The sequence below is a fragment of the Rhinopithecus roxellana genome, chromosome 1, assembly GCF_007565055.1.
Source record: "Rhinopithecus roxellana isolate Shanxi Qingling chromosome 1, ASM756505v1, whole genome shotgun sequence".
In the NCBI taxonomy this organism is placed as follows: domain Eukaryota; kingdom Metazoa; phylum Chordata; class Mammalia; order Primates; family Cercopithecidae; genus Rhinopithecus; species Rhinopithecus roxellana.
This window is the reverse complement of record NC_044549.1, coordinates 110,238,431-110,263,052: the sequence shown is the minus strand read 5'-3', so window position 1 is coordinate 110,263,052 and position 24,622 is coordinate 110,238,431. Positions and strand designations below refer to the sequence as shown.

Sequence of the window (24,622 nt, the reverse complement as noted above, 5' to 3'; positions counted from 1 at the left end):
TTGAAGAGGCACGCTCAACCTGCCTAGTCATTGGGATAAAGTTGCCACCCTAGTGGGCCTGGAAAGCAGAGCATCTGAGCCAAAGAGGATTATTCTTGAGCCTGAAGACCCCTAGGGTACACATTACTGTGTTGTGGGCCCCCTTGGGACCTTTCACCCACTTTCTTCCATCTTATTTCCCCCTTTTGGAATGGGAATGTCTATCCCAAACCTATCCGATCAATATATTTTGGAAGCATATAACTTGTTTGGTTTCACAATCTCACAGCTGCAAAGAAGTTTTGCCTTAGGATAAATTGTACATCAGATTTTACCCATTTCTGATTTAAATGATCTTTAGATAAGACTTTGGACTTTATAGTTGATGTCGGAATGAGTTAAGACTGTTGGGATGGAATAAATATATTTTGTGTTCTAAAAAGACATGAATTTGGGAGGTTAACAGTAGAATGTTATATGCAGAATTTTTTGTCAACCAACATTTGTATGTTGAAATTCTAATTCCCAGTGTGATGGTATTAGGAGATGTGTCCTTTAGGAGTTAATTAGGTTTAGTTGAAGTCATGAAGTTGGGTCCCCATGAATGGGATTAGTATCTCTGTAACAAGAAATACAAGGATTGTCTTTCTCTCTCTGGGCCATATGAGGATACAAACCTAAAAACTAGGAAGGACCCTCATCAGACACTGTATCTGCTGATATCTTGATCTTGTACTTCTCAGGTTTTAGAACTGTAAGAAATAAATGTTTATGGTTTAAGCTGTCCAGTTTGTCTATAGCAGCCTGAACTAACACATTTTCTGAAACTTTTATTGTTTCCTCTTCTATTACACATAATTGGCACTTCATAAAACATCCTCCTTTGTGCCTTTTCTATTGACTAATGTAATTTTCTGCCCTGTATTTCAGTAGTTTTTTATTCTCAGTTTTCTCTCTTTTGTAAACTGTACTCTCTTTGAGGAAAAAAAGACAGATACTATCCAACCCTTTGTAGGGGTTGCTCCACAATTTTTATAAATTAACTGCTTATTTCCTAAAATTATATTTCCCTGGGTTGCATATACATAGATAATTATTGCAACTGGCACTATGGTATATTGTAAAGCAGCATAAATACCACCTGCCAGCTTATTAGAAATGTAGAATCTCAGGTCCCATTCTAGATCCACTATATCAGAATCTACATTTTTGAAAGATCCCAGGTGACTTATATGCACCTTAAAGTTTGAGAAACACTGTATACGTTCATGTATTAGTATCAAGATGGCTGAATGTGAATCTAGGCCTCACCTAAGACTTGCTAGCTAAGCCTCATTAGACACATTAAAAAGGTTGAGTAGTTTCAATCCTGAGTGACCAATAGAAACATCATAATACAGAAGGCACACAATAATCAATAAGAGGAAATTGATTTAAACAAAGACATCAGCATTCTAATGACACAAAAAGAAGACTCATTTAATATTAGATACTATATTAAAACACATTCTGAATCACTGTGTCCTTTACTGCAATATGAAAAAGGTTGATATCGGGGTATTCTACTCAAAATTGTAAATAGAAGTCATGGAAGTCTGTAGAAGATGTCTATAACAGGAAGATATTTTCATAGAAAAAAAGGATGGATTGTAGGAAAACAGATTGTCAAATGGCAGAAATATTAGAAGACTATTGCAATAGTAAAATGATAATTATACTAGTCTAAAAAAAGAAGTATCAGTAGGAGTGCAATGAGATTTAAAATACTTTGAAAAATGAGCATCAATGAACTGTGGAGGTTGGTTAGAGGTAAAAAGAAGAGAGTTGAGGAAAACTGAAGATGACTGAGCTATGGGGTATTAGAACTCACAAGCCCAATTCAGTCTGTACCATGGGACAGTCACAAATTCTGTATCCTTACTACTTGTCACTATTAAATCTACTGTAACAAAATGAAATTGGCATATGAGAAATGAGAACTTTCTCTTTATTCTATTTACTTTATTTGGGAGATGGTGAGGTTGGTAGAACTTTGCAACAGAAAAAGTCCATGTTCAAGGTCTGTGGGAACCCTAGAAAATGAATATATAAATTTCTTCCAAGGAAAGAATTTCAATTAGTAATAGCATTATTTTAGATACATATGTGGATATAAGATTGTGAATAATCTAAATAAATGAAAATAATAGCACCTTATAATTAATATCTATTAACTAATTTTCTCCACATATTTATAATTCTTTGCATTTTGTAGTACAACTCAATTAACATTGCACTAAATGTCTTAAAATTTGGAAACCATAAAGACTTTAGCCATAAGATTTGAAAATAAATGTGACTTTACTATCCTATATAGTTTATTCACTTATAAAGAGCTATCTTTTCTGTGATTTCATTTGTAAAATGAACTTCATGGTTCATTCAAATTTGGTAGATATAGATACACTGGGTTAATTGAAGAGAAAAATAATTTTTTAAACATATTTTCAAATATATGCATAATTTCATACCTGTTCATGATTTTATCTCATGTCAGCAATTTAAACAAGGTTTAAAGAAAAAACGTATTTTAGGAGCTGTAACACTCTAACTTTCTGCTATAGTTTATCACTGTAAAAATCATTTCTATAATTATGCAGTCTTGTGTGCATTACTTGGTAATTAGCTTTAATTATACTTTCAGCCAATTACTCAAAATGTGACCTTTTCTAACAAAAGTCAGGCAAGAAGAATGTAGGTGAGGCCCAGAAACTGCACAGTACACAATAAACAAATTGGTGATAGTAATTTTTATTTTTTGCTTATCTACTCAACACTTCAGCAATCCATTACTAGTTACATTTTCTCTTATCAATTTTTATGAAATCATTACCTTTACTACAAAATTCCTTGACAAACTAGAATATTCAAATGTTATTTAACCTTTAAATGGATTTTGACAAACTGGAATGTACTAAGTCTATAGCTGTCATGTAGCAAGTCTTCGTTTATTATCATATATTTGAAAAAATATATTCCACAAAGAAAATTTTGAGTTATATTATCTGTATATAAAAATATCTTTCATTTTGTTTTAATTTGCTAATGCTACTCTTTCTTAGAGAAAGTTTTATCAGCTACATTACCTTCTACAGTATATAAATTTAGCACAAGTCAGTAAATAGGGCATGAGGAACTGAAAATGCCAATACCTTGTTTTTGTCTTTTTTGATAGGTGGATCACCCACAGTCTATAGCTATTGAAGTCTGAAATTCATCCTCACCAAGATTTGAGAACAATTAAATATTATGTGATTTCATAAATTTTGGGGGAGATTTTAAAACACACCATCTGTTAAATAGTAGAATATGAGAAACTGAAATCCATGTAATACTTGTTTAAAATAATCTTTATTTTTACTGGTAACAAGTATAATTGAAAAATGTAAATCACCAATAATCTTTACAATATAGGTCCTCTCAGCATTTTATATGACTCTTTTTACATAGCTGTAATTATACTTTATTATCCATTTTATTTCATAGTTTTACAACAAAAAATATACCCATGAATATTCAGCATTATTTTCAAAATCTTTCATAAAAGTATTTTAATGACTGCATAATAGTACATGCTATGTGTATGTTCATTTGTCTTAACTATTAACATAATAATTTAACTTAATTATAAGTGACTAAGGTTTTTGAGATATGTTGTATCTTCAGACTCCACAAATTCTGCTTTACGATGGTATTTACTAATCAAGCCTACTTGCTTGTATGCAAGACACCTGAAGCGTAGATTCTCAAAGTCTTAAAGACACATTGTTGAACATTTTATCTGTTTCTAATGCTGTGAAGATCAGGTAAATAAGTAAAATTTTGTTTGAATTTTATACAATTTTATTACTTGTTTAGTACCTTTATAGATTTGGTCACTTTGTTGATGTATGGAATTAACATCATTATGTAAAAATTGATATTTTCAATAAAATTAGCATATTAGCTTTTCTTAGGTGTAGAAAAATGTGAAAAAGTATGGAAAATCTTGGCTTAAACCCTCAATTCTCTTTAATTTCCTTTCAGACTTTCAGAACTCTTACTGTGATGTTCTTGATTCCCTACTATACAGTATTTCCAGTCCCCTGAAGTTAGGGATCATATCTTTTTTTTTTTTTTTTTGAGACGGAGTCTTGCTCTGTTGCCCGGGCTGGAGTGCAGTGGCCGGATCTCAGCTCACTGCAAGCTCCGCCTCCCGGGTTTACGCCATTCTCCTGCCTCAGCCTCCGGAGTAGCTGGGACTACAGGTGCCCGCCACCTCGCCCGGATAGTTTTTTTTTTTTTTTTTTTTTTTTTTGTATTTTTAGTAGAGACGGGGTTTCACCGTGTTAGCCAGGATGGTCTCGATCTCCTGACCTCGTGATCCGCCCGTCTCAGCCTCCCAAAGTGCTGGGATTACAGGCTTGAGCCACCGCGCCCGGCTGGGATCATATCTTAACATCTGGAATTCCACAATTTCTCATATGATCTTCTCTGTATTTGGATCTCAAATTTTAATAGTGACGAATATGATCATAACGATATAAAAACAAAGGAGGAGGAATGGTAATCTTTTAAATATGAGTGATCAGACAAGGATAAGTTTTGATTTCATATTTAGTGCCATAGATGCTCTCTTAAAAGCTCTCCATTCCCCTTGTATAATGTACATTTTGACGCATACAGCACACAGCACTGAGCTTGTCATCAACTCTTTAGCCCACCCTCTTATGTCTGCTTCATTTGGTTGAGTTGTGTGTTTAATAGAAGTCAGTTATGTTTGAACCGACAGTATTTATTTCAAATGGGCTTGTACTGAATTTATATACTGTTAATTAACTATTTCATAACACAGTGGATTATAAGTGCAGAAATAAAATTTTTGTTTTCATGAGAGTTGAGTACCTTGATACAACTAGATAAAGGCCAAAGGCTTTAAAAAAATGTTGTGGATTTAGACATATTCAAGACACCATGTAAGGTTAGAAAAATAATAGTCTTTCTAGTCCAGAAGAAACCTCAACTCAGATTACTTAAAATGTGTGTTTGTTTAAATTGTAGCTGCTATTCAAAATAAAATGAAACAAGAAATTACAGATAATTCAAGTGGGTTGGGATTTATTTAAGAAGGATATTGGGGACCTCCAATCAGCATATCCATTCTATAAACAGAAACATCTGTGTTTCCACAGTTTTTTAGGATTAAATGAAAAAAAATTTAAGGTATGAATGTATCTTTTTATGGTTTCATATTTTATACTACTTTTTAAGAAAATAAAACTGAAATGAACAAATTTTATATTTAAAGCAGGGTCTAAATTGATGGCTCCACTCTGTCATTAACTAACAGAAGTAATCTGGGCTAAGCAGCACTCTTCTATAAGCTTAATTCCCTCAACAATAAAATGTAAGAATCAGAGTAGATTACCTTTATGGTCATCTCCAGCTTGCTGGTGAAAAAAAGTTATGATTACAAAACCAGCAAGTTCCAACATAACATGATACAGGACAAAATATGAAACTTATCAAACCAAATTTGGTTAAACTGAATATTAACATCATTGGGGAAATGAGGAATCAGTAGGTAGGTTTAGTTAATTATGAAATGCCCCCCTCCACTATCCATTCTTTTCTTCATTCTTTTCACAGTTAAATAATGGCTTCCCCACTAAGTCTTAGCAGGGAACATATTGTAGTACAGCTCTCCAGCAGCTTCGGACTGACCCAGCTCTTTCCTTACCCTTCGACCTCTTGCTTGTAGTTTTCAAGAATAGCTGTGGAATGTCCTGGGAATGCAATGTCCTGAGATCAGGAGAAACTACCTGAAACAGCCCAGGCAGTGTTCCTGTTCTCCCTAGGGAATGTTACATCATGAGTGACGAACTGCCTATGACAGCCCAGGCTTTTCTCTTTTCTTTCTTGGAAGCTGGATGTCCTTCGAAGCTTTGCCCAGTGAGTCTTATTACTTCTGAGGTGGTGTAAGTGAGGCATGCATCAAAATTTCGTCCATCTTGGGTAGCTCTCTTGGGCCTTGAGGGGCTGACTCACAATGGACCTGAGACCTTCTGTTCCTTGCTGCCTCTCTGTAAATAATAAACTCACTTTGCATAACCTGTGTGTGAATGTGTCCTGTCTTACCAGATTCTGACAAATTAGGAACCAGTGCATGGTGGACCTAAACAGCAGCTGAGGATGCAGTGGGCAGAACTATTCGGACTCCTACTTCTGGTGGTTGGATTCTCACATGACCAACTAGGCCAAGACTATGTTCCCAAGATTCCTTTGCAACTAGGGGTGCATAAGTGTTTATTAAATGGATGTAAGTAGAAGTGATATATGTAATTTATTAGCCATTTCTATATGCTAATTAATATCTTATTCTTTGAAGAACTGAAATTTAATATATGATGTTTTCTCATGCTTCAGAACAAGTTTTTACAGTAGTATCTTTCAAATTTATTATCAACCATAAATGAATACAAAATTATTATTGATAATGTCCAACTTTAGTATACTACTCCTTTATTTGCCATTCCAGCAGTGATATATTAGGAAAAACAGGTGTATTTTTATTTAAAATATGACCTCTCCTTTGATCTTAAATTTTACTATTCACTGCTAGTGGAGATGTACATTATCATCACAAATTTATAAGGAAATTTATTAATAAAAATCAAAAGTCTTTCAAACTTGCAATCCATAATGTAGCAATTTTAATTTTGGAAATCTATGCTAAGGACATAATGATATATACATACAAGAATTCATGCAAGAAAGAGTTTATTGTAGAATTATTTAAATTAGAAAATTCAAAATAACCTAGATATTCTGACGTGATAAACCAGTTAAGTAAATTCCATGTTTAAGTGAAATAATTAGAATTGTATTGTATGAAAAATTTTAAATTATTTTGTTAAATGCTTATAATGTGTGAAAAAATTTTAGAGTAAAAATTTTCTATAAAATATATATTAATTATGCAATAGAATATGCAAAAATATAAAAAAGGCTTTTTACTTCCATGTTTATGCTTTTCTATATTTCTTACAATTCTTGTATTGAAAATTATTACATTTATGATTTAAGGAAAAGTATTATTTTAAAAAATATGACTCTGATCTTTCCTTTGATCTTAAATTTTACTATCTGTGCAATACTCTGCACAGTTACTCTTTAGGGAAAGATTTCTAGTGTGCTACAAAAGATTAAACATAATACCTTAAAAGATGTTTGTAATATTTCAGCCATTGTTTTATTTATTTTTATTTTTACTTTTACTTAAAGCAATATTTTTATAGTTGCATTTATCTTCTCTTTTATTCTCTCATGATTACAGAACCCCTTCCTTTCACCTTTCATTTTAACTTACTGGTAGCCTCCAGGTGTTTCCCACACTTTCTATTTGCACAGGGCTCTGTGCCCTATGGCTTATGCTAAAAAAAAATAAATAAATAATAAAAAGAAAGAAAGAAAAAAAATCTGGGTTTTGAGAACAGCAAATATTGTAAGAACAAAGGCATGAAATATGGATTTTATTTTAGTACAGGCTATTGTTCAATCATACGACTTTCTTTTGTCACAAAAACACATATGGCAAATAAAACATGCTGAGAGAGACTCTCTCTTAAAAATGTCTATGTAACAGCAAAATTTAAAACTAAAGTTGAGATAATCATCTGCAAGTTTCATTCTATGAACATGCTATAAAGGATAAAATTAGGAGCAGAGTACTAATTATTCAGAATATTGTCTGTATCGGTGCTTTCCAATGGAACATTTTGTGACAGTGAAAATATTTTTTATCTGTGTTGTCCAATACCATAGTCACTAACCTCATATGGCTATTAGCACTTGAAATGAGGCTGATGTGACTGAAGACCTGAATTTTAAATTTTATGTAATTTTAATTATTTTAAATTTAACTAGTCACATGTGCATACAGGCTATTATATCGACAGTCTAAGTATATTGAAATTTAACCTGACATCCAGATTCAGTATCATTATTTAACTGTAATTTCCTATTATCTATTAAAAATAATTTTTCATTTTTAGGAAATTCAAGGGTCCATAGCTATTATTATCACCAAATTTAGTCACAATTAGAAAATCCAACACAATTTTTAAAATATAAGAAAATAAAATGAAGTCATATTATAATATTTTATATAGTACTGACATACTTTGCATAATCAAAATAAAGTGAGAAAATTAAAATTCTGTAATTGAAAATAAGCCAAAAAAGGAAAAGGAAAAGAAAAACTCTGTCTACATGATATATTCATATGTCCATACTAACTGTAAGAAATTGAATTGAATTGAATTGTTTTAAATTACAAAACGCAGCTATTGAACAAATTCCATTTATGTAAGTGTAGTACATTGCATATAATAGGACATTTATAGATATTTTAAAATAATTTTAAATTACTTTATGAAAAGTTATAAATGATTGCTCAATACAAAATGTGTTTGAATATATAGAAAAGTAGAAATGAGAATAACCCTATATTCCAACTAACCAGACAGGTACTATGATCATAATATGGATTTCTTTTCTCATTTTGCCTAACTTTGTTATATTTTCCTATGTAGTTGTGCACCATTAGTAAAAACTCTACATAAACGTTTTAATTGATTACATAATATTCCATTGAGTGGCTACACAACATTTAACTTAATCATTCCTTTTTAGAACATTTAGGTTATTTCCAATGTTTCATATTAAAATGAAGCTAGAATAACTATTCACCAATTTTTTAAAACCTTGTTTGTTATCATCCACAGTTAATGTTCTTGCCCACGGAGAAAACTTATAATGGCCATATTTTGAAAGAACTCTTGCCAGAATATACTGTAATGACCATTTCTACAGAAGGGAAAAAAACAGATGATCTTCACAAAAATACGTTTGGGTAACTAGAATTCAGACTTGCCTTATTATCAATATACCACAATAAAGTCATTATTAGTTTTTCTCTGTATTAGGTAAAATTACATCAAACTAAAAAATCTGCATATTTTCTTTTCTTGCTTATAGACAGTGGCAGTTTACTTCTTTCAAACCTATTTTTATTCCTTCCAGTTCTTATTTTAAGTTCAGGGTATACATGCGCAGGCTTGTTACATGGGCATATTGCACGTTGCTGGGGTTTGGTGTACAAATTATTTCATCACCCAGGTAGTGAGCATAGTACTAGATAGGTAGTTTTCCATCCTTCTCATCCTCTACCCTCAAGTAGGCCCCCTTGTCTACTGTTTCCTTCTTTGTGTCCATGTGTACTCAATGTCAAACCTTTAAAAAGAAAAGAAAAGAAAAGAAAGAAACAAAACTGCTACACCTAGGCAGTTGCTGTTTTGATATGCCTTGATGATAAATGTTTCTTGTCAACAGGGAAAGCACAGAAAGGAATCTGCCATACCTTTTTGGTCTTGCATTGGCTGAGGAAAGGAGAAATCTATCAATATAGTCCTATAGGTTCACTAGCAACTAACTCTCAAATCTCCAATTCTTTTATTCTTTAAAACTATTCTTCATATCAAGTAACAGACAATTTGGAGATGCCAAAGTTATTTCCAATTTAGAAATCCAATAGACTTCTCATTCGTAGGGTTTTCAATTAATGAAAATGAAGATAAACAGGTCCATTATTGGTCCTGTCCCCAAAGGATTTAGTAAGCTCCCTGGTAAGGTAAAGCATATAGTTCACAACAAAATAATTATGAATATAAAAATGCTTTAAAAAAATTAGACAAACATTTAGAAGAGAAAAACTGTGCCACATTAACCAGAGAGAAAGAGAGCAAGATGAAAAGAGAGGGTTATTTACATTTCATGTATTTTATTATCAGTGTTTATCAGATATTAGCAATTCTGATATTAAATTAATACCCATAGAGCTACATAGTCTCTATTCATTCCTTCCTGCCAATTAGTAATGTACATAATTCCATATATTTTTGCTCAACTACAATTTTTTGATAGTTTAGAAGGTGTTGAAATTTTATTTAAAGGCTAAAACAAAAGCTTAAATGGTGTGCTTTCTGTTCTGTGAATTGCAGACACTGCTTTACTGATACAACACCCAAGATTCTAAGCTGACATCAAAGAAAAAAAAAAAAAAATCATCTGAAATGACAGCAGCAGCTGCAGCATCTGCCTCTAAATTAGGCTGTGTTTCAAAGTCTGGACTCAACTGCTAAGCAGTATAAAGACCCAGGAGGAAGGCTGCCCAGAAAAGAGTGAGCCTTCCGACCTAACACATCAAAGTAACACATGCTAGGAAGAGCAATAAACGCATGTGGCCCACATTCACGTGCCGCCTAATTGCGCTGGGCTCATGAAACCAAGACAAACCTTCAGCTGATTCCTGGTTTAAGAGAGGATTTGAGATCTTTTCTATACAGAAAGCTGACACAAATTGGTTGCAGATTAGAGTCTGACTCTGCAATGAAGCATCCCATAATTTCAAAAGATGGCCATTTTGGTGTCATATGGCATCTTCAAAACACTGACTTCTTAATGTGGTAACATATAAACTAACCATTAGGTATAAATAACAACTAAAAAATAAGCTTCATAAATGAAGAAAGCCTTAATTTGTACATTCAAGGATAGATACTTTGAAGAAAGGTTTTTTCACTTGTTTTGCATATAAATTACCAATTTTGAGGGCATTTATCTTTTAAAGCATAAGCTATTTAACAAGATCTTAGAATACTAATATCTATTAAGAGAAGAGAGAAATAGTTATATGTTTTAGAAGTAATTTTTAGTAGAAATGCCTACTGTCATAAGGTTTGCATTAAGGGATTATTACTATATACAGAGGATGTAATATATTCAACTGCACAATTTGCAATTAGATATATAGCAACACACATAAGAAAAGCTTAATAAATTAGAACTCTGAATTCTTTTCTTCTGTGTTCATGCCCTTATGCTATGCTCTTTCCTCTGTTTGGCAGTACATTGTGCTATTATTCTACAAAATTTTATTCTGTATGTGTAAATTGCCAAAGTTAACTTATACAATTACCTGAGGAGACAATTATAATTAGTGGAAAGATGATAATTAATCCTATTAAGTGAAATATGCGTGAGTTTTCACCGAACATATGCAATGTAAGAAAAACCTCAGAAATATTCAGGGTGATTATAAATAGATGGGAATAGAAAGAAAAATTCATCCATCCTTAAATTCTAAAATATTTGTCCATAGGTTTAACTAAATAAATGATTGCAAAGCACTGAGAGTCAGAAAATTTTAGAATTAATCTGCTTAGTGCTCCAATTATATACATCATAAATAAATTCTGTAAGAATATAATTTCGTTATATATTAAGAGCTTATTCCAAGAATTTTGATGAAGGCCAAATTCCATTGACAATAATCAGCTCTGAATTTATGTCTAGAATATGTAATAGGCTGACTCACGTTATCTCATTTCTTGGAAAATATAAGCGTTGTATGCTTCAAGGAAGGGTAGCCATGTAATGGACCATTTTCATTAGGAAGGTAGGGATTGGGGGAGTAAGAAAATCATTCCAAAAAAGTCATGCAGTCATCTCTGTTACCAATATCTGGTGCTTATTGCAGCCTCCAAGGTGGAGAAAATAAAACACCTTTTTACTTTTGTGACAATTCTGGTTGTCATGTCTTTCAGGGCATTTTTGCATCCCTTAATATCATAAGATCGTCCTACTACAGTATGAACAAAGTGACCTCGATGAATGCCTTTTGTTAGGGCCATAATATTGGTAACATGGCCAAATCACAAAGCCCATAGTTCATGTCCCAAAAAGTTGGAATGGATTTACCCCTTTGGGAAATTTCCCGGATCTACATCCATCTCAAATCCCTTGAGACTACATAAGTGGATCCTGACATCATAGATTTGCCACAGAGGATGTCAGGAATAACCCAACCTAACAAGAAGTCTGTATTTACCTGTATGGGTAACAGTCTCTCTGCTTGGTACATACCACAATCCCAATTCTGAATTGTGCTGTTTTTTTTCTGACAGTTGTTGATTTTCTTGGTATCTTAACTGACCAGTAACATTAACCATCTAAATAATCATATACCATTGCAAGCTGGTTGATGTTATTTCCAGAGCCATATATAGCCAGGATTATGGAGTCAGAAGGAAGACTAAGGCAAACAGACAAATGTGCTTGGCCTGTGTGTGTACAGCCCACATTGTGGAAGGGTAATGGTGCAGTCCTCAGGCTTCAGTCTCAGGGATCCACAAGTGAGTGGTACTGTGCCTTTGCCTTTGAGACTGAAATTTCATCTTCTCTAATAGCAATTCTGTGGTCAAGACCAATGATAATTACTTGGATATTTTCAGTGCCTATGAGCCATTTTACTCGTGGCACGAGCTCTTTCAACTACATGGAGGTCGTTGAAATGAGACTGAAAACATTTTCAAAATAATTATAACTAGCACTTATATGTGCTTTACAGTTTAGAAACTTTGTTTCATATGCATTAACTTGTTCAGTCTTACCAGCAACCCACGAGGCATATTACTATGCCCAATTATAGATGAGGAAACTTAAGCTCAGAGAAAGAGTAAAATGCTCTAATTCAGTTAGCAAAGTCATATATCCAGAAGTCCCCCAAGACCTTCAGCTTCCAAGAGCTTTGCAGTTTCTACATCACCCACAGACAACTTCTATATATTCAGTAAACCTCTCATCCATGGGTTGAATAGAAAAGCAATAACTTTTCCAGTGTTTCATCCTCATATTTATTATGAAAGATGAAAGTAATTTATTAAAAGTCCTTGGTAAAGGCTCATTTGAGATCTTTAATTATAGCCTTAAGTAAAATTATAATTTTGTCTTACTTATGTCTTAACAGGTTCACAAGGGCATCTTGATATATAAGTCCTTAATTATTAAAAAAAAAAAAAAACTTGTATCATGATGTACTTGGGTAACATAAAATGAGGCAAAACATGCTGTAAAGTGAATAAGGTATAAAGCCTTTAGGATGACTATTTAGAATATTTTTATTTCTGTTCTATGAAAATATCAATACATAGTTGATCTTCCTTTCTTATTTTACAGCATGAGAAATACTATGATTTAATATATTTTTAAATTAGGCAATATTGCTTTTAGACACCATTGTTTATTAACAAGCATTAATCACTATAAAGTGAAATCACATATAACTTGGATAATGCAACCCTATTAATCTGGTTTACTCAGGGCAATTCCATGAAAAGAAAAACAAAAAGCTTCTTAGGTTTCTTTATTAATATCTCAATCTATTGACTTTTCTCCCAATCCGTTTAATAAGAATTCGCAGCACACGCACTATGTATCAAAAGCATCTCACTTAGTAATTATATAAAATTGTGCTTTGTTAATTAAAAATAAAATATAAAAAGAAAGAAACAATACTGGAAAATGTAACAGAAAGCAACTGAATTTAGGGTAAGGAGGAAGATGACTTACATTTATTGAACAGAAAAACACCTCCTAAGGAGGTGATAATTTAATTGTGAGGTTTTTTGTTTGTTTGTTTCTTGGTTTTCCTATTACAATACTTTTCTGAAAACAGAAAACTAGTAAAACCAAAAATTACAAACAGGAATATGGAATCATAACAAAAGAAAGAAAAGAGAACCAAAGGTGGAGCTAGCAGGCGTGGTTACTATGTTTTGATTGCCAAAAGTGAACCAGCCAAGCAAAGATAGGAAAGAAGGTTCCAGGTAGAGGAAAAAGCAAATTCAGGGATTCCATGGTGGAAATGAATGTGGTGTGTTTAGGCAATGAATAATTAGAGACCAGTATTGTTGAGTTGGGAGAGGAGCAACACTAGCAGAGCTTAAGAACATGAGGCTTATGGCCATGGTATAGAGTTTAGATGTTAAAATTTGCGGAACTCAAGGACCCTAGTAAGCAAGAGTGAGAGAAACTGGAGAGGTGGATAAATCACGAAGGGCATTATAGGTTGGGATAACATTTTTGAATTTTAGTGCAGTGGGAAATTATTGAAAGATTTTAAGTAAATTAGTGACATAGTTCTGTTTCAGCTAGTGAAGGACTTGCATGTGGAACAAGATCAGAAGCAAGAGGAGCAGTTAGAAGGCCATATTAGGAGTTCTAGTGAACGTGATGGTGCTGAAAGCAAAATTATAATGGTAAAGATGGAGAAAATTAAGCAGAGTGAAGATACTATGCTGCTTACAAAAGCCAGTTTAAAAAACATACTCTACTGATGGTATTTGACCTGAAGATACTAAAATGCATTTTTTCAAAAAATATTAAGTGCATTACATGTACAGAAAGTAATTTAAAGTAGTGCACTAAAAATAAATCTTATTCCTTTCTCTTAATTTTAATATTTCCTCTCAGGAATATGCTAAATTGGTTCATATCTCTATTAAAACTTCCTACCTAAGAAGACGTTATTATCATCTTACGGACCCCTGAATGCAGAAGTCTACATTGAAGAGTTCATATGCATCTCCAATTTATCAACTTTAACGTCACCTTAAGTAAATCGAGATTTCTTTATTTTCCTCCTGCTGTTTTAATGAGAATATATTCTGCTTTCTGAAATACAATAAAAATTATATTAAAACAAACCCATTATAAACTCTCTAATTTTGAAATGAAAGATACACTCTGACATTATTAATTGTTTTCAAAAATGAAGCTGCTGTGAAGGAACATGAAACACAGCTATTTACATTCTTACCAGAAGAGTTTCAAATCAAAACATTGTTTTCATTACTTCAACAAGACTAGCAATTGATTCTGTCAGACTGGAATTGAAGTACCTACTGTGTGTCAAAATATTATTTTTCTCCTCTCAATTGGTGAAGCTAAAATGAAAAGAAATTTGGTAACACTCCTATTTTCCATAAAAATTCTTATTGCTTATCCATTTTGTATTGGTTCTCATAAATGTTTCTTCTGTTTTACACTTTCTTACTAAGAATATACATCCAAAAATAGCTCATTCCCTTGGAAGACAGAATACCGACATCTCAAGATGTTTTCATGATGGCAGTGGCTATGATGCCCCATATACTAAAAACAGAAATGTCAACATGGTTAGAAGCCATTGAGAGTATCAGTGGCAAGTAAAGAGCAAGTGTTTGCTCGTGGAGAGGTAAGCACACCTGGATGTTCTTGGGTTAGATTCCAGGTGTCAAAGCAGGTTAACTTCTGCAACTTCTGTAACTTCTCAGAGTTTTAGGTCACAGAAAGGTAAATATAGTGTTTTGAGTCAGTTTGAAAGATCTGCATTCACTTCCAGCTGCTGACTGCTTCTGGAAAGCACTACCAAAATTGCAATTAACTAGAAGCTGTTACCAGATATGGACGAAATATAGCCTATAGGATGGACCAAGAATGTCCATTACCAGGACAGAATAAGAAAATATACTGGATTCTTACCTTTGTAATATAATGAACAACTGGGTCTGGCTATGGGCTATAGTCCATCTTCTAAGGTTACTTTGGTCTTGACACCTCCACAGCTCACCAAACCCTTCTGTGGTTTGGTAAGGAGGGACCCCAGGTGTCCTCTCTAGCTGTTACTTGTGAACATTTACTTAGTATCCAGTTACTTCAAAAAAGTATAGTCTTAACTTTTGAAAAACCTGTGCCATGATGTGTAACTTTAGCATAGTTAGTATATTAGTAAAATAAAAGCTAAATTTTTGAGAACCAGGAAATTTGTTATACATGCATAATGTCACTTATATTCACAATATCTTTGTACAATGAAGGAAAGACTGGAACTCAAGTAGTCTGAGTCCAGAATGCAAACTCTGAAAAATGTACAGAGTGATGGACCAGTGGTTTGTTAGGCACACTGTTATTTTATCATCATTGTCATTGTAACTGTCAAGTGGTATGTGCCTATGCATTAAGTAATCAAAGCACAACTTTATGTTTGTCCCCTGTCATTACTGTTAAATTTATTCAAGGGTTCAATCTCCTGCTTTTGGGAGAAAAATGAATGTGGTTTTGCATTCATACTTAGGTAATAGATAATCTTATAGTCATCATGAGTTATAAATATAGAGCACCTTACGGATTTACTGAAAATCTGTTCTGAGATTCCCTTGACTTGCCTGGATACCTTTTGCCTATGCTTGTAACTCTCCAAGGTTCCTACAAATCCAATATTCCTATTTGACTTACTGCTAAGGTCCCTGTCCTCCTGTAATCTCCTATTAAATAGGACACTGTGGACCCTATGTCAGCTCTTTCTCTCAAATATCTCACATCTGGTCTTCAGGAATCATACTTTATTTTCCTTGACATACTCTGATATATACAAGTAGAATACAACACAGTCATCTGTATCCTGCTTTTTCAGGTTGCTTTAAACCAGCAGTCCTCAACCTTTGTGGCACAAGGGTTTTTGTAAAAGACATTTTTTCCACAGATAGGGTGGAGGTGGGTGGTATGGTTTTGAGATGTTCCACTTCCACCACAAATCATCAGGCATTACATTCTCACAAGGAGGGTACAACCTAGATCCCTTTCATGCACAGTTTACAATAGGGTTTGCCCTCCTATGAGAATCTAATGCCACTGCTGATCTGACAGGAGGTGGAGCTCAGGCAGTAATACTCACTGGCCTTCCACTCACCTCTTGTTGTGTTGCCTGGTTCCTAACAGGCCACAGACTAGTACCAGTTCATGGCCCAGGGGTTGGGGACCCCTTCTTTAAAGTCTTTTAGTCTCAGGGCATGCATCAGTCCACTGTATCTCCTAACTGCAGGGGACACCTTTCAGGGTCCTCAAGTGGACTCATGGAACCACACTTCTCCTTGAAAGGAGGGGAACACTCTCGCCCCCACCTCCACTAAAACACCTATAGAGAGGTACCTCAAAGCAAAGAAATCGATGTCTCCAAATAATTTTATTCGATAAATTCTGCCCCATTCTTTGCACTCTCTCTACTCTCTTACATCTTGAAAATGAGCCAAGGCAACCTAGAGTCATAGAATCTATTCTCAGCCATTTCTGCAGTAAACCCAATTTATAGTGGTGTATCTCATTCTTTCTTTCATACTTGACATCAATTGCTATGGCATCAAATTAAAAAATAAAATAGTAGGAGTACTAATCTAACATCCTAAATTATAAGTGAACATCTACTACGTTGTAGACACAATGTTCCATGTCCTTGGCACAATTTATAACCTATCCACTACACTTTAATTTATTTTTATATTAAAAATAGCTAAAATGAGATTAAGTGCCCTCTTCAGTGAACTATCACTTATCACTCACACACTGGACAGTATGTACTATGCTACTTGATAGGTCTTTTTCACATGAATGGAACATAGTTTCTATCATCTAAAGAAATTACACATTAGCAAAACAAAAAAGTAAAGAATATTTTAAATTACAAGAGATTAATATGATAACAGGAGATAACAAATACTTTTGAAATCTATTGAAAGTATACATCCCAGCATTGTAGCCAAGGGAAAATGATTGAGAGGAGGAGACTATATACAGAAAAGATGTCTGAAAAAGTATTGCCTATAGAGTATATAGGAATTGGGCAACGGGTGAAGAATGGGAAAAGAGCAAACCAGGCAGGGTATAGTGGACTCTGTTGCTTACGACCTCAATATTCTTTCCCTTTCTTTTTTCCCTCTTAACAAATTCCAGATTTTCTCAGACACCTGCTCCTCCTGTATACACCATGTACCTCAGAAGAAGTAAATTTTATCCCCAGATTCAGGAGTGGCTCTGATTGGTGTAAGATGGGGTTTCTCAATCATGGCACTGCTGACATTTGGTGCTGGATAATTCTTTGTTTAAGCAGGCAGTATGAGAAGAGAAGGTGTCCCATACACTATAAAATGTTTAGCAGCAGGGTGTTACCACCCACTAGATGACAGTAGCACCCAACACATTCCCCCCACAACCCACCCTGCACACCTCAACTTGTGACAACCAAAAATATCTTCAGACACTGATAAATGTCTGCTGGGGAGCAAAATATGTCCCCTCACTTCGAGTCACAAGTTCAAGGATGCTTTCAATGTTTTAGAATGAGCATGTAACTAAACTCTGACTCTTCTCATTCTTCCTATCTCTGTTTATTGCTGTGATGCCTGGAACTGCTACCGCCATCTTGCTTCAGCTTGAAGAAAAAGGTAGTTAACAAATATAATGGAAGAAAAGTAGACAGAATCCAAGACCTTGATGATCTTGTTAAGTGGATTCTTTGTTGTAGGAACTGTCCTGAATGTCCTGATACATGAAATAATATATTTATTGTCTAATACAGTTTCTTTTGAGGTTTTTACAAATTACAGCACAGAGGTTTTTAGCTGGTACAAGAAGAAACAAGCATGTGCCCCATTCTGAGATTAAGAGAGTAAGGTACAATTAAGGAACTTCAAGTAATTCAGTATGGCTGGAGTATGAAAACTTAAATGACTACAAGAAGAAAGATCAAGTATATGACAGCAATTAAAGATGAAAATACTGTATGCAATGATAAGTAGTCATTGGGAGGTATTGAAGGTTTAAGTAGGATCAGAATTGGTTTTGAAAACACAGGTCAAGTTTTGAATGCCAGATGAGAAAAAGCAAGACTGAAGTCAGAAATCAGAAGAACGAGGCAAGTGCAGTAGTACATGTGAGACTAGAAGGGGGTATCTTTACTTCCACTTCACAAAAATAGTTTGCTTTTCAGTTTTTCTTCACTGCATTCAAAGTTAAATGATCAAATGTCTGCTTTCTAATCCTTCTGAAACAATAGTTTCTCATTTGAGGAACATGTCTCATTTATAGTTAACTAATACACCATCAGTTAAAACCAAGGGTACTTCTACTTTTATACTTTCAAGTAAAACAGATTTCTCCATACAGAAATCTGACATTGATCTTTACAATTCTGCCAATACAATAGTCTTTTTATCACACAATGATTATATCAAGACTTTCATAAAGCTAGAGTAACACCCACGTGGGCCTCTCATGCATAGTGACCGTATTAGGGAATTAGCTCTGAGACGAGAACAGAGTACAAACACCGGGTGTTTTTCCAGATGGTTGAGTATGCTGAGGTCTACTTATTAGTTAAGTGAGATATTTTTACAGTCTATATTCCCAATTAGTTATGGAATTGTATGCAAAACCTTTAAATGGTTTAGAGCAGAACAACTTTTTGCCATAAAGTTAAATTAGGACTATTCAGAAGTTTCTACCTTAAGGATTTGTTTATGCAACTTTTTAAATATTGATTATTTAACTGACAAACAAAAATTGTATGCATCTATGGAGTACAACATAATATTTTGAAATATGTATACAATGTGGAATGGCTAAATCAAGCTGATTAACATATGCATTACCTCACATATGTATCTTTTTGTGGTGATAACACAATATCTACTCTCGTAGTGATTTACAAGTATACTATACACTGTTAAATATCGTCACCATGTTGTACAATAGATCCCTTGAACTTATTCTCCTTAAGGAAATTTTGTATCCTTCAACCAAGATTTCTCCAATCCACTCCCAACTCCTAGTTCCTGGTGACCACCATTCTACTCTTTGCTCCTATGAGTTCCACACTTTAAGATTCCACCTCTAAGTAAGAACATGCAGTATTTGTCTTTCTGTGCCTGGTTTATTTCACGTAATATAAGATCCTCCAGCTTCATCTATATGATCTCAAATGTCAGATTTTCTGTCTTTTTTAGGGCTGAATAGTATTCCATTGTGTATATATGCCACATTTTTTTTTTATTATTATACTTTATGTTCTAGGGAACATGTGCACAATGGGCAGGCTTGTTACATTTGTATACATGTGCCATGTTGGTGTGCTGCAAACATTAAATCGTCATTTACGTTAGGTATATCTCCTAATGCTATCCCTCCCCCGCCCCCCACCCCACAATAGGCCCCACTGTGTGTTGTTCCCCTTCCTGTGTCCAAGTGATCTCATTGTTCAATTCCCACCTATAAGTGAGAACATGCGGTGTTTAGTTTTCTGTTCTTGCAATAGTTTGCTGAGAATGATGGTTTCCGGCTGCATCCATGTCTCTACAAAGGACATGAACTCATCCTTTTTTATGACTGCATAGTATTCCATGGTGTATATGTGCCACATTTTTTTTTTCAGATTAAAAAAAGATACTTTATTTTAACTTTTAAAATTGCAGAACGTCAGACTGAATATCATTAGACACATAAACAAAACCACTCATCTCTAAAGTCATCTTCTATACCCTCTCAAAATTTGGCCAGTGAGTTATGCCTCAGTGAATTTTCCAGTTCAACCCCATACACCAGTGTGAAATAAATGGAAACACTAGCCTTTTGGTTTTGCCCACAGTTCCAAAGTGCTATTACAGGTGGAATATCTGCTGCAGGAGGTCATTCTTGCTGCTGTGGGTGTGAGTAAAATATCCATCTCTTCACCTCTGGTCTGGCAGGCTTTGTTCTCTTTCTCCGTATTTTGTCTCCTTCTACAGGGGTTGTCTTACATACTGCAATCAAAAGACATCTTCTACTCAGAATCACAACAGATAGTGAGTGGTTCACATGAGAAGTAATGTTATATAGTAAGTTACTGAATCTACAATGAGAAATTAACTCTGGGGTTACAACTCAAATATGATTTCAAGGTAAAGAAAATAATTACTTGGCTAGCTTGTAAAATGCTTAGTTCCTTCTAAAATCATAATTGCAAAATGGACTTCTGCTTCATGCTGCATCCCAAGGGACAAATCAGGTAACCTACATCTCCCAAATGATCAACAGAGCACTCCATCCTATTTTACCCTCAATGCTGAGAAATTACTCCTGGGCCCAGAAGTTGTCGCATAGGTGGCTTGGGTTACTTGGTGTTCAGGCAACAACTGCCACAGGCCCCACATTGATGAACACCATCAATTTCTTTATATATGATGATATTAAGATGGAGGCCCCTGCTCAGAGAAAGCAAGGACATAAAAGCTGAGATAGAGTGGGTTGAGGGTCACTGCACTAACAGACCCAGATGACATGATGGAACGTGAATATTGAAGCTTACAATCTTCTGAAAAATCTCTTTTTCAAAACCCATACACCCTTTTTTCTAATCGGGAAATCAGGGACAGGGAAACATTCGCATAATTACCCACCAACATGTTCTTCTTAACAGAAGTGAAGATTGTTTTAAGAATATGAAAAGTGTTTCAAGACATCTGTTTTCAGGGATAGATCAGAGCAACAAAAGTACTTTTCAGAGTTGGTTCATTTTAAAGTCTGTCTCAAGAACAAGGGCAGCCTGCTTTCACAAGGTACCAAGACATGTTCTGGCAAAAACATTTTCACGTTAGGTTATATGCTGTCAAGTTCAACTATTTTATACATATCTGATCCTTTTCTGTCAGCAAAAAAGGTACAATTTTTTGAAAACTTGAAAATCTATAACTTCTGGGTAGGATGAAGGTAGAATTTTGGTTGTATTTTATACTTCAGAACATGGATGAAACCAAAATGTCTGTAATTGTCTCTACATTCACATCTTTCGAAGGTCCTTTCCTCCTTTTACATGAATTCATCTGAATCATTGCCATCCTGATTTGAAGACATATTTTCAACTTTCATTAGTGATGAATAGCTCCTAAGTTCATCCATTTCCCTTTTCTTCTTCATTTCTTCTTTTTCTCTCCTTTCCATTTCCTGAATTTGGAATTTTTTTCTCATTCCTCTCTTCACGATCTCTGCATTCTTTCTCTGCTGCTAGGTCTGGGAACCGCTCCACTTTGGTCATTTCTAATCGGCTCAGGATCTCGTTTACTTTCTTCTCCACTGTCACAATTTTTACATCCTTCTGCCTGTGAAAGCCTATCTGCCCCACATCCATGTCAGCTGTTTTCTTCAGGTTAGACAAAGCGTATATACCACATTAACGTTGTTCATCTTGCAGCCTTCAATGGTATTGGCCTTCACGAGGTGGGCACAGTCCATCAGTACTTCCTTTGGAATGTCTTCTATATTCTCTCCCTTATGTAATCGAAGGTATACATGAGCCGAAGAGAGTTTGTCCACATGAAACCAGATATCTTCAGGCCAGCCACACTTGATCAGATCTTCATTTTCATATTTATCTTTTCCCATGTAAATAGTGTAGGCAGATGAATTAACACTGCTGCTGGTGAAGCAGAACACCATGATCACAGGAGCGGTGCGGTGACTCCACTGCAGAGCAGCAGCGCTCAACTCATGAAGCTCAGGATACCAGACTCACGGCGACTGCCTGGCCCCCGGAACTCCTCCGTCTATGTGCCACATTTTCTTAATCCAGTCTGTCATGGATGGACATTTGGGTTGGTTCCAAGTCTTTGCTATTGTGAATAGTGCCACAATAAACATATGTGTGCATATGTCTTCATAGCAGCATGATTTATAGTCCTTTGGGTATACATCCCGTAATGGGATGGCATGGTCAAATGGTATTTCTAGTTCTAGATCCTTGAGGAACCGCCACACTGTTTTTCACAATGGTCAAACTAGTTTACAGTCCCACCAACAGTGTAAAAGTGTCCCTCTTTCTCCACATCCTCTCCAGCACCTGTTGTTTCCTGACTTTTTAATGATTGTCAATCTAACTGGTGTGAGATGGTATCTCATTGTGGTTTTGATTTGCATTTCTCTGATGGCGAGGGATGATGAGCATTTTCTCATGTGTCTATTGGCTGTATAAACATCTTCTTTGAGAAGTGTCTGTTTATTTCTCTTGCCCGCTTTTGGGTTTTTTTTTTTTTTTTTCTTGTAAATTTGCTTGAGTTATTCGTAGGTTCTGGATATTAGCCCTTTTTCAGATGAGTAGATTGCAAAAATTTTCTCCCATTCTGTAGGTTGCCTGATCACTCTGACAGTAGTTTCTGTTGCTGTGCAGGAGCTCTTTAGTTTAATTAGATTCCATTTGTCAATTTTGGCTTTTGTTTCCATTGCTTTTGGTGTTTTAGACATGAAGTCCTTGTCCATGCCTATGTCCTGAATGGTATTGCCTAGGTTTTCTTCTGGGGTTTTATGGTTTCAGGCCTAACATTTAAGTCTGTAATCCATCTTGAATTAATTTTTGTATAAGGAGTAAGGAAGGGATCCAGTTTCATCTTTCTAATTATGGCTAGCCAGTTTTCCCAGCATCATTTATTAAATAGGGAATCCTTTCCCCATTTCTTGTTTTTGTCAGGTTTGTCAAAGATCAGATGGTTGTAGATGTGTGGTATTATTTCTGAGGGCTCTATTCTGTTCCATTGGTCTATATCTCTGTTTTGGTACCAGTACCATGCTGTTTTGGTTACTGTAGCCTTGTAGTATAGTTTGACATCAGGTAGTGTGATGCCTCCAGCTTTGTTCTTTTGACTTAGGATTGTCTTGGCAATGCAGGCTCTTTTTGGGTTCCATATGAACTTTAAAGTAGTTTTTTCCAATTCTGCGAAAAAAGTCATTGGTAGCTTAATGGGGATGGCATTGAATCTATAAATTACCTTGGGCAGTATGGCCATTTTCACAATATTGATTCTTCCTACCCATGAGTGTGGTATGTTCTTCTATTTGCTTGTGTCCTCTTTTATTTCACTGAGCAGTGTTTTGTAGTTCTCCTTGAAGAGGTCCTTCACATCCCTTGTAACTTGGATACCTAGGTATTTTATTCTCTTTGAAGCAATTGTGAATTGGAGTTCATTCATGATTTCGCTCTCTGTTTGTCTCTTATTGCTGTATAAGAATGCTTGTAATTTTTGCACATTGATTTTGTATCCTGAGACTTTGCTGAAGTTGCTTATCAGCTTAAGGAGATTTCGGGCTGAGATGATGGGGTTTTCTCAATATACAATCATGTCACCTGCAAACACAGACAATTTGACTTCTTCTTTTCCTACTTGAATACCCTTTCTTTCTTTCTCTTGCCTGATTGCCCTGGACAGAACTTCCAACACTATGTTGAATAGGAGTGGTGAGAGAGGGCATCTCTGTCTTGTGCCAGTTTTTAAAGGGAATGCTTCCAGTTTTTGCCCATTCAGTATGATATTGGCTGTGGGTTTCTCATAAATAGCTCTGACTCTTTTGAGATATGTTCCATCAATACCGAATTTATTGAGAGTTTTTAGCATGAAGGGCTGTTGAATTTTGTCAAAGGCCTTTTCTGCATCTATTGAGATAATCATGTGGTTTTTGTCTTTGGTTCTGTTTATATGCTGGATTACATTTATTGATTTGCATATGTTGAACCAGCCTTGCATCCCAGGGATGAAGCCCACTTGTTCATGGTGGATAAGCTTTTTGATGTGCTGCTGGATTCAGTTTGCCAGTATTTTATTGAGGATTTTTGCATCGATGTTCATCAGGGATATTGGTCTAAAATTCTCTTTTTTTGTTGTGTCTCTGCCAGGCTTTGGTATCAGGGTGATGTTGGCCTCATAAAATGAGTTAGGGAGGATTCCCTCTTTTTCTATTGATTGGAATAGTTTCAGAAGGGATGGTACCAGCTCCTCCCTGTACCGCTGGTAGAATTCAACTGTGAATCCATCTGGTCCTGGACTTTTTTTGCATGGTAGGCTATTAATTATTGCCTCAATTTCAGAGCCTGTTTTTGGTCTATTCAGGGATT

The 24,622-nt window shown here is 34.9% G+C and overlaps 1 pseudogene; it reads right to left on the bottom strand.

The window, feature by feature from the left end:
- Positions 1-21,552: 21,552 nt before the first annotated feature.
- Positions 21,553-22,193, bottom strand: LOC104662384 (annotated as a pseudogene).
- Between the last annotated feature and the right edge of the window lie 2,429 nt (positions 22,194-24,622).